Source organism: Chrysochloris asiatica, unplaced genomic scaffold (assembly GCF_000296735.1).
Source record: "Chrysochloris asiatica unplaced genomic scaffold, ChrAsi1.0 scaffold00064, whole genome shotgun sequence".
Lineage (NCBI taxonomy): Eukaryota > Metazoa > Chordata > Mammalia > Afrosoricida > Chrysochloridae > Chrysochloris > Chrysochloris asiatica.
In genome coordinates, this window is record NW_006408582.1 from 1,684,251 (window position 1) to 1,695,690 (window position 11,440).

Here is an 11,440-nt window from a genome sequence, read left to right on the forward strand (position 1 = left end):
GATCTTTCTTTCAAGAAGTATCTTCTGTTCTTCTAGCTTCTCCAGGCTAGTCAGCTTGTCCTTTCAAGTGGAAATTTCCCACCTCAGAAGATTCTGGATGCTGTTCAGGATTCCACCTATGGTCTTATGTAATGCAGAAGCTCCACAGGAAGCGTTCTTCACTCGGCACATTGTAGTCCTATTTTAGGTATTCCAAAGGAGCTCTGGTAGCATAGTGGTTACAAATTGAGCTGTGAACCACAGGGTCAGCAGTTCGAAACTATCAGCTGTTCCACAGGAGAAAGATGAGGCTTTCTGCTCCTGTAAAGGTTTACACCCTCGGAAACCCTGTACAGGATTGCTATGAGTTGGAACCGGCTCCACGGCACGTAACAACAGCAACAACAATCAGTTATAGGCAGAAGATGGACTTTTTGTTTTCTGGAGCTACCCTTTGAAATTTTCTATTCAGATCTTTTACTTTATCATTTCTTCCATTCAGTTTAGCTGCTCTATTCAAGAGCAAGTTACAGAATATCTTCTGAAATCCATTTTATCTTCTTTTCTTTTCTTGTTGTTTTAAGGGCCTTTTGCTTTCTTCATACATGATGCTCTTGATGACATTCCAGAGCTCATCTGGTATTTAGTCATTAGTGCTCAACAGGTCAAATCTATTCTTTAAATGGTCTCTAAATTCAGATGGGATATACTTAAAGTCATATTTTGGATCTCACGGACTCATTTTTATTTTCTTCAGCTTCAACTTGAACTTAACATATGAGTAATATATGGTCTATTCTACAGGTGGCCCCTGGCGTTGTTCTGACTGATGATCTGAGCTTCTCCATCATCTCTTTCCATATATGCAGTCTATTTAATTCCTGTGTATTCCATTTGGTGAAATCTACCAGCATGTAATCACCATTTATGTTGTTGGAAAAGTATTTCCAATGAATAACTCACTGGTCTTGCAAAACGCAATCATATGGTCTCTGACATCCTATCACCAGGTCCATGTTTTCCAACTAATGATCCTTCTTCTTTCCAACTTTTGCATTCCAATCATCAGTGACCATCAATGCACCTTGATTACATGTTTGATTAATTTCTGCAGAAGTTGGTAAAATTTTTCAGTTCCTTCATCTTTGGCATTAGTGGTTGATGCATGAATTTGATTAATCATCAAACTAATTAGATTCCTTGCTGACGTGTATATTATCTTATCATTGACAGTGTTGTCTTTCAGAAAAGGTCTTGAAATGTTCCTTTGGATGATAAAGTCAATGTCATTCCTCTTGAAAGTTTTATCCCAGGAATAGTAAACTATAACATTATCTGAGTCCATTTCAACTTACTAACTCCTAGTATATTAATCTTCAATAATTTCATTTCATTTTGATGACTTCTAATCTTCCTTCCTTCATATTTAATCAATTCCACATTCTGGTAATTGATGAATATTTTCAGATATTTGTTCTCATTTTGAGTCATGCCACATCAGTAAATGTAGGTCCCAAAAGCTTTACTCCATCTACATCGTTAACATTGATTCTACTTTGCTGCAACAGCTTCTTCCTCCATTGTATTCTGAATGCCTTCATAATATTGTGCACCCACCACTACTATCTATTTCCAAAAATGTTTCATCACTCCAAACCCTCTAAGCAAGAACTCCTCATTCTTCTCTCCCCTCAACCCCTGGAAACCACTGATTTACTTTCTGTTTCTATGCATTTGCTATTCTAGATATCTTATGTAAGTGGAATCATATTGTATCTGATCTATTTCATTTAGCATAGCGATCTCAAGGTTCATCCATGTCATATATTAGACATGAATAAATTTATTGCATGTATCTACCATGTTTATTTAATGATTAATTTGATGTTGGACATGGGTTATTTCCAACTTTTGGCTATTTTGAATAATGCTGCTATGAATATTGCTTTCAATTCTTTTGAATAGATACACAAGAGCTGAATTGCTGGGTCATATGATTCTTCATGTTTCACGTTTTTTTTTTTTAAACCATAGCTCTGGTATGACACTATAGGTTAAGGCACCAGTTTGAACTGCAAGGTTGGTCAGCAGTTCAAGCTCACCAGCTGCTCCTCGGAAAACCTATATAGGGTTGTTATGCGCTGGAACTTACTCAACAGCACTTAACAACAGTGGCTCTTGAAGATGGGTGCTATTCCTCTACTTTGCAGATGAGCAATCTGAGGCTCAGTGAAGTTATAAAATATGTCCATGGCCACAGAGTTAGTGAGAACCAGAAACAAGGTTTGAATCCTGATCTGTAAGATTCAAAAACTCCTCTAAAAGGAGACTTCATTTCCTTTTAGGCAGCAAGGTTTTTAGTCACAAATAATGCCAGCAGAATTTTTATGTTGGTAACAAGTGAGCTTGTCAAAGGAGTTGTTGTTGTTTAGTGCTGTTGAGTTGATTCCGTCCCATAGTGAGCCTGAACAGGGTTTCTGAGGCTGTAAATCTTTATGGGAGCAGAAAGCCTCATCTTTCTCCCCTGGAGCAGCTGGTAGTTTCTAACTGCTAACCTTGTAGTTTACAGCCTGATTCATAACCACTATGCTACCAGAGCTCCTTTGTCAAAGGACCTAATTTTGGGAGCATACAGTCTGGCCAATTTGTACTATCATTGAGTTCCTTGTTACTATTCTCCAATGCTGTGCAGTGGTTCCTTTCACAAATGCTTTATTGATTAGTGCATGAGATGCTTCAGCAATAAACTATTTAGCCACTTGCTTTAAAAAAAAATCAATTCCAGTCTTGAGTAGGATGTAGCAGGGAGTGAAGGACAATGCCACTGTTTAGAGGTGTGCACTAGATCCCTAGTCTAATCCTAAAACAATCCTGAGAACATGGAATGGTCCTAATCATAACAACAGTGACCATTTATGCTACTGCTGCTGTTTACCAATCACTGTAACTAAATTCATTATAATTCTACAAGATGATGTTGTTGTTGTTAAGTGCCATAGAGTCAGTTCTGACTCATAGCGACCTGTATAGGGTTTGTGAGGAGTGGTTGGTGAATTTGAACCACCCACTTTATGGTTCAAACCGACCTTTCGATCCAGTGCATTATTCCACGGCACCAGACCAGGACTCCTATAAGATGACACCACCCCCATTTTACAGATGACAAAATAGGATCTCAAAAATGTCTAAATAACTTTCTCTGCTATGAAATGATCTCAAAATTCCTGCTCATTCTCACCCATGGATACATGCACTGGCATGGCCTAGAGATACCTGGGGATTCCTGCTCAGGTGAAGATTACTCTCCTCTCAAAGCACAATCAGGGTTCAAAATCTGGAGCAGGAGAGTCAACCAATTCAAGCCTGAGGATAAGGTCTGCATTGTTGGTGGGTAGGAGATCTGGGATAAAGCTGGTACCCCATTCTTTGGCCATTTCTGTCTCAGTGTTATCAGGGCTTTAACAATATTCAATCTATCAATACAACTTAAAAATGCTGAAAAAAGCACTAATTTTTGGAAGTGTGTTCAGACAGTAGTACCACTTATGTCTCTCATGACCAATAGAAAAGAGCCACCATGATTATACAAGGTCCTTTAAATCTCAGAGTTCCTTCTGAAAGGTTGTTAACTCTTAGAATTTGTAGGCTAAAAGGCCAGTCATTCAACAGTCTTCAGCTAACTCCAGTGGAGCTATCCAAGGTCCTGCAATAGCTTTGACCTGTGCTCTGTATAACCAATTGGCACACCATCTCTCTATCTGTGTCCTTGGCCTTCTGGCCTTTCTTAACTTGGGACCTCACCAAACTTTGTCTCCATTCATTTACTTTCTAGATCTTGTTCACATGATCCAGTCCACTGATAGCCATGAGTACTAGCTTCTAAGCTGGTCCAGTGCTCACTCTTAACTACTTTGCCCCTGCTGTTCAGTAGCTGACCCAAGTGTCCAACTTTGCATGTTATTCTGTCCCCCACCTCCTTCTACAAGCCACTTATCTTCTTTTGTGACTGTTCCTTGGAATCTGGTCTGCTTCACAATTTGTTGACTTTTGTACATTCATCTTTCTTGATCCCATGACTAGCTATTTGTTAAATGTTTCTTGAAGTTAGAGAAATAAAGATATACTTATTCAACAAGGTTCATGATTTGAGCATGATATGTCCCATGACATGATCACCTTTATTCTCTGTGTCTTGATACATCAAATTGACTCTTTAAAACAAACTGAGTAGAAAATGAGCATCCTTCCTTACAAGAACTATGATTCTTCTGTTATAGCTTTGGAATTGCCACTGACTAGCTATGTGACGTGGACAACTCAAGTCAGTCATATATTCCTTTATTCAGGTAGGCATTCATTTGCTTTCTTATCAAATATTTACTGAATATATATCAGTCATCAAGCACTATATTAGGAGCTGGAAATGCTACAAGATTTAGTGCCCCTGTATTTAGATTTCTTTAGTTCTTACTGACCAGTCACTTGAGAAGGATATCATGTTTGGTAAGGTGGAGGGTCAGAGAAAAAGAGGAAGACCCCCATAAGATGGATTGGCAAAGTGGCAGCATCAGTGGGCTCAAGTGTGGCAACAATTGTGAGGTTGGCCCAGGATTGGGCAGTGTTTTTTTCTGTCATGCATAGTGTTGCTATGAGTCAGTACTGACTTGATGGCACCTAACAACAACAACAACAAGTTCTTACTGAATATCCTTTTTTGTTCTCAGATTCCATCCAGGATATCCAAAGATATTGTCTCTGTCTTCAAGAAACTCACAGTCTAGTCTAGTAGACTAGAGAGTGTTGTACATGGTTAAACTAAAAGTAATATATGGTTGTAATGGTTACAGTTGTGTGTAACTTGACTAGGCCTGGATGTTCAGAGGTTTAGTAGTTGGGATAAGTTTATTACCATGGATGATGAAACCTACTATATGCATAGTTAACTCTGATGAGTGGCTATGAATGGCCAATAAATTAAAGGGATGCTTCCTTGGGTGTGTAGCCTGCTCCCAATATAATGGGCACACATGAGGGACTCTCTCTCCCTCTGGAGACCTGGGATGCTATAATTGTAAACTGTTTCCTTGATAATAAAATTTGCTTTCTCTCTATATATACATATATATGTTTCACTAGTCTTACTTCTCTAGAAAACCCAGCCTAAGACAATGGTAAATGATTAAAACAATATAAATGAAGTGCCAAGTGTACACAGAAGCAGAAAAATTAAATCTGTACTTGCCATCCCCTTTGTCTGGAATGCTTCTCTCCCAGACACTTTTATGGCTCATGATCTCATTTCTTGGCCAACTATGATTTTATCAAAGAGACTTTCCCTAGTTACCCTATTTGAAATAGCAATCCTAACCTGGTAACTGAAAACACTACTTGTCTCTTTGCCTTCTTACCTCCTCCCCCCGCCCCCCCCATAACATTTAGCACCGCATGGCAGGGAAGGATATTCTAATCTGTAAAGTGGAGTAATAAGCTAATAATCTCTGCAGTAAATTGAATGGTGGCCTCTGGAAACCTGTGCCTGCATCCTAACCCCTAGATCCTGTGAATGTGATTCTTATTTGCAAAAAGTGTCTTTGCAGATCTCACTAAATTATGGATCTTGAGATGAGATCATCCTGGATTACCTGGGTGAGCCCTAAATCCAACATTAAATATACTCAGATGAAAAGGAAGAGGAGAAAACACAGAGGAGAAGGCCACATGAAGACTGAGACAGAGATTGTGGAGTTATGTAGTCAAAGCCAAGGATTGCCTGGAGCCACCAGAAGGTGGAAGAGGCAAAGAACGATGTTCTCTCAGAACCTACAGAAAAGCATGGCCCTGGTGACTCTTTAATTTCCGACATTTGGTCTCCAGAACCTTTAGGAAACACATTTTTAATTTAAGCCACCAAATGGTTATGGCAGCCACAGGATGCTAAAGCAATCTCTAGGACATGCATGGTAATCTTTAGGTCAAACAACCTGGAAGCTAAATAGAGAGTTAGTGCTGGTCACAGTATTGAACAATGACTAGTTTCTTTCTTGTTTTTCTTTTGAGAGTTAAATCAAATGTCTATTTCCACAAATTTTGCAAGTTTCTGACTGGTTTTTTTTTTTTTTTTGCTATGAATTTATTCAAATCAGGGAAATTACTACATAAAAATAATTTTGGCACAGGTTGTCTTTTCCTTTTTTGATTCATTACTGATTTTTTAAAAGTCCCTGATATAATCTTTTGCACCCCACCTTGCCCACCACCTATCCCCACCTTTGTTTCTACATCTGGCCTCATCACTCCCATTTATAAACCAGTCAAAGAAAAGAGTTGGGAAAAAGATAAAAGTGACACATTTCCTTCATCAAAATCTTGGTTCCCAATCTTCCCCTCACTTTAACTCTGAGTAGAAATTTAATGCTATGTAACCTTTGTACCAGACTGTTCTCTGCTGAATACATGGGAACGCTTAGACATAAACAAAGATTTAGCAGAATCCCTGCCCACAAAATCCCTCATACAGTTCTTCTCATGCAGACAAGTTAGATGGGACCCATTTTGCACATTATTATTTCTAAAAATGTCTACCACAGTGAGTGTTTTAAGGGCTCTAGAGTTTTATGCCTCAGATACTCAAACACTGGATGGCAAAGAGACCAACGCCCATGTCAAACTTGTCTGCAAACAAGTGGTATTTGTGCAACACATAGTTCAAGTGTCCCCAGCCCTGAAAATGCACAACGGTGCACACTTAGATGCCGCTGCAGGGCGGGTAGGGGTCACACTAGGAACATCGCCTTCAAAGTAGTGCCATTTGACAAATCTTGGCAAGTGTGTGCATGTCAGACATATCGTAGTTATGGCTTGACAGGGGACTGCACCGGTAGCATCTTGAATCCTTAGCATGGTAGCCCAGAGATATTCACCGGGGTTGTAGGTGTCTTTTGCCCACTACATAACGTTTAAAATTTTCATTTTCTAGGATATAACCCACATAGTTCCTACTGACAACAAAATAGGCACTATCTGAAAAAAATGGGTGTTTCTAGAGGAGAATGTACTTTGTTTGCCCGTGTTGTTGTGACATGCCATTGAGTCAGTTCTGATCCATCGCTACACTGCTGATTTTGTGGTATAAACTGACTGTGGTCCAGCGTGTTAACCCACAACGCCATATTAGCTCCCATTAATGGCTTCTACCTTTCTTCTTTATTGGCTGGCATTTTTTCAGTTTCGAAGTTGTTTTCACCCATTAACGAACTTCCTGACGCTCTCCAGGTTGGTTTTAAGAGGAAAATCCATACTACAAAGATTCATCATGCACTTCCAGGAACAATGACTACTTTTGAATGATTCTTCAGTAAACATGACTTGGGAAGGAAAATAAGACGAACTCACTGTCATCTTATCCCCAGTGGGAACACCGATGCTCACTAATCTTGTCTACAAGATAAAAAGAGACACAATTTAATTGTAGCATTATTTGTAAAAGAAAAAAAAAATGGGAAAGAACCCAAATTTCTATAAGGAAACACTTATTCAAACCATACAAGGGAGTTTCAAAAAGTTTGTGGAAAAATTCCATTATCTTTTCATTCCATTTTCCATGAACTTTTTGAAGCACCTTTGTATTGTATCTTTACTTTAGAAATGCTGTATAAAAGTATGTATGTTTTACACTTCTAAATGTATCCATAATAAGTTGCCATTGAGTCAATTCTGACTTATGATGGCCTTATATGTAATCAAAATAAAACTGTGTGATGGCTGACTTTTCTAAAGCAGATCACCAGGTTTTCTTTACAAAGCACATTTTTGTGGACGCAGGCTTCCAAACTCATTAGTAGTTGAGAGCATTAATTGTTTGCTACCTATGGGTCACCAAATGCACCCATATAAGAATGTAAATGCACTGAGGAAGGCCTTTAAGTTTACACACTAAGCTGATGATGGTTACCCTGAGCAGTGGTCAAGGGTTTTCATTTTTAATAAGCTTCATCTGCTTGCTTGAATTTTTAAACAACCACTTAAGTCACTGAAAAAGGTTTTTCACCAAAATAATGAAAAAAGATGAGAAAAAGTAGCCTCAGCCGAGAGTGACATGATTCCTGTGGACTTTTACTCAGTTTATGGGGGAGATAGTTTGTTCTTCTGTGCCCCAGGTTCAGAAATGTTGCCTCTGCTGTGAGCATTTCTCTTTAGTCATTGTTACGCAAGACCTGTAAACAGACAGAGCCCTAGAAGCTAGTGTTCCTTGGACCTGGCTTTCAAACAATGTGCTGTCCTGGCAAACCAATGAGATACTTTTCCTTTATCAAGACATTTGCAGGCAATTGCTGATCCCTTCTGTGACATTCCTCCATCCTGTTTATGAGGAACAGTTAGTAACAGGCCCCAACCTACCCCACCTTCACCTTCAAGGCCACCCAATTAGATTCAGAGCCAAAGCATCTAATTCAACCTTTGTGACTTACAGGAGGGAAAGAAAGCCACAGGCTATGTGCTTCCCTCATCTCTTGCTCCTATTCTGTAGACCTCAGGGCCTCAGAAAGGAAGGCAATCTTTCACACCTCCCAGAGACAGTGAGCATGTGAGCTCATATGGTCCAAGAAGACAAGACACCTGAGATTGTTGTTGTTAGGTGCAGTTGAGTTGGTTCTGACTCATAGTGACCCTAAGCATAACAGAACGAAAGACTGCTTTGTCCGGCACCACCCTCACAATTGTTATGTTTGAGCTATTTCTTGCAGCCACTGTATCAATTCATCTCACTGGGGGGGTCTTCCTCTTTTTCACTGTCCCTATACTTTACTAGACATGATGTCCTTTTCCAGGGACTGGTCCCTTTGTATAGTGTGGCCAAAGTATGTCTCACTATCCTCACTTCTAAGAAGCATTCTTGGCTGTACTTCTTCCAACACAAATTAGTTTGTTCTTCTGGCAGTTTATGGTACTTTCAACATTCTTAGCCAACAAAGTAAATTGAAGACATTAATTCTCCTCTGGTCTTCCTTATTCATAATCTAACTTTCACATGCATATGAGCAATAGAAAATACCATGGCTTAGGTTAGGCAAATCTTAGTCCTCAAAATAATGTCTTTGCTCTTTAACACTTTAGAAGTCTTGTGCAGAAGGTTTGCCCAATGCAATGTCATATGATTTCTTGACTGCTGCTTCCATGAGCATTGATTGTAGATCTAAGCAAAAAGAATCCTTGACAACTTCAACCCTTTCTCCTACTTCACCCTTTATCATGATGTAGTTTATTGGTCCAGTTGTGAAGATTTTTCTTTTCTTTACATTGAATTGTAATCCATACTGAAGGCTGTAGTCTTTGATCTAAATCAGCAAGTGCTTCAGCTCCTCTTCACTATGTGCAAACAAGGTTGTGTCATCTGCATATTTCATTTTATTAATGAGTTTTCCTCCAATCCTCATGCCACATGTTTCTTCATATAGTTCAGCTTCTTGGATTATTTGCTCGGCATACAGATAGAAGAAGCATGGTGAAAGAATACAAGCTTGGCACATACCTTTCCTGATTTTAAACCATTCAATATCACCTTATTCTGTTTAAACAACTGACTTTTAGTCTGTGTACAGCTTCCTCATGAGCAGAATTAAGTGTTCTTGAAATCCTATTCTTCACAATGTTATCTATATTTCGTTATGGTCCACACAATTGAATGCCTTTTCATACTCAATAAAACACAAGTAAATATCTTTCTGGTATTCTCTGCTTTCAGTCAAGATCCATCTGACGTCAACATTGATATCCTCCATTCCATGTCTTCTGAATCCAGCTTGAATTTCTGGCAGCTCACTGCTTATGTATTGTTGCAAGTATTTTTGAACCATCTTAAGCAAAATTTTATTTGCATGTGATATTAATGATACTGTTGGATAATTTTTCCATTTTGTTGGTTCACCTTTCTTTAGAATGGGCACAAATATAGATCTTTTCTAAATTTCTTGGCATAGACTAGTGAGTGCTTCCAGTATTGCATCAGTTTGTTGAGCTATTTCAATTTGCATTCCATCAATTCCTAGAGTCTTGTTTTTTGCTAATGCCTTCAGTGTAGATTTGACTTCTTTCTTCAAACCATTGGTTCTTGATTATATGCTATCTCCTGAAATAGTTGAATGTAAACCAGTCCTTTTTAACGCAATGACTCTGTGTAGTCTTTTCATTTTCTTTTGATGCTTCCTGCATTATTCAATATTTGACTCAAAGAATCCTTCTCCCATAAGAGAGCTACAGCCTCAAAACCCTATACAGGGTCACTATGAATTGGAACTGACTCCACAGCATGCAACATCAATAACAAAAACATTCCTTCAATAATGCAAGTTGAGGCTTGAAGGTTTTTTTCAGTTTTTCACTTTGAGAGATGCTAAGTACCCCACCCCCTTTTGGTATTACATTTCACTATAACACTTTGCTTTGTCTTTTGGAGCAGTCCTTGAAATTTTTTGTTCCGCTTTTTTACTTCATTATTTCTTCCATTCATGTTAGCTTCTCTGCATCCACTTCCTGAGCTGGTCTCTAAATTCCATAGGATATACTGAAGGTCATAATTTGGCTCTTATGAACTTGTTTTAATTTTATTAAATTCCAGTTTGAACTTGCATATACACAAGCATTTGATGGTTGTATGGCCTGGCTTTGTTTGGGCTGATGATATTGAGCTTCTCTATTATCTGTTACCACAGATGTAGCCAATTTGATTCCTATGTACTCCATCTAGTGAGGTTCAGGTGCATAGTTACCTTCTATGTTGTTGAAAAAAGGTATTTACAATGAATAAGTAATTTGTCTTGCAAAATTCTAACATAGGATCTCCTACTTCATTTATATCACCAGGTCCATATTACCAACTACTGATTTCTCTTTGTTTCCAATGTTCACATTTCAATGACCAATAATTTTTGATAAATCTTGATTGCATGTCTGATCACTTTCAGACTGAAAAAGCTGGTTGTTGTTGTGTGAGGTCAAGTTGGTTCCGACTCATAGTGGCCCTGTATAGGGTTTCCAAGGAGCAGCTGGTGAGTCTGAACTCTTGACCTTGTAGTTAGCAGTCCAGTGCTTATCCTACAGTGCCACACCAGGGTTGGTAGAATTCTTCAATTTCTCCATCATTGGCTTTGGTACTTGATGCATGAGTTTGGACAGTAGGTGTATTAACTGGTCTTTATGTGTATGTGTATTAAATCTGCTGCACAAGACCTTTTTAAAGTGCTGAAAAGCAAAGATGGCAGCTTGAGGACTAAGATACACATGACCCAAGCCATGGAATTTTCAGTAACCTCATATGCATGTGAAAGCTAGGCAGTAAAAGGCAGACCGTAGAAAAATTGACGCATTTGAGTTATGGTGTTGGAGGAGAATGTTGAAAGTGCCATGGGCTCCCAAAAGAACCAATAGATCTATATTGGAAGAAGTGCAGCCAGAGTGCTCCTTG

General features: G+C 38.8%; 1 pseudogene; it reads right to left on the minus strand.

Moving 5' to 3' along the window:
• Positions 1-6,557: 6,557 nt before the first annotated feature.
• LOC102839465 lies at positions 6,558-7,341 on the minus strand (annotated as a pseudogene).
• Positions 7,342-11,440: the final 4,099 nt, after the last annotated feature.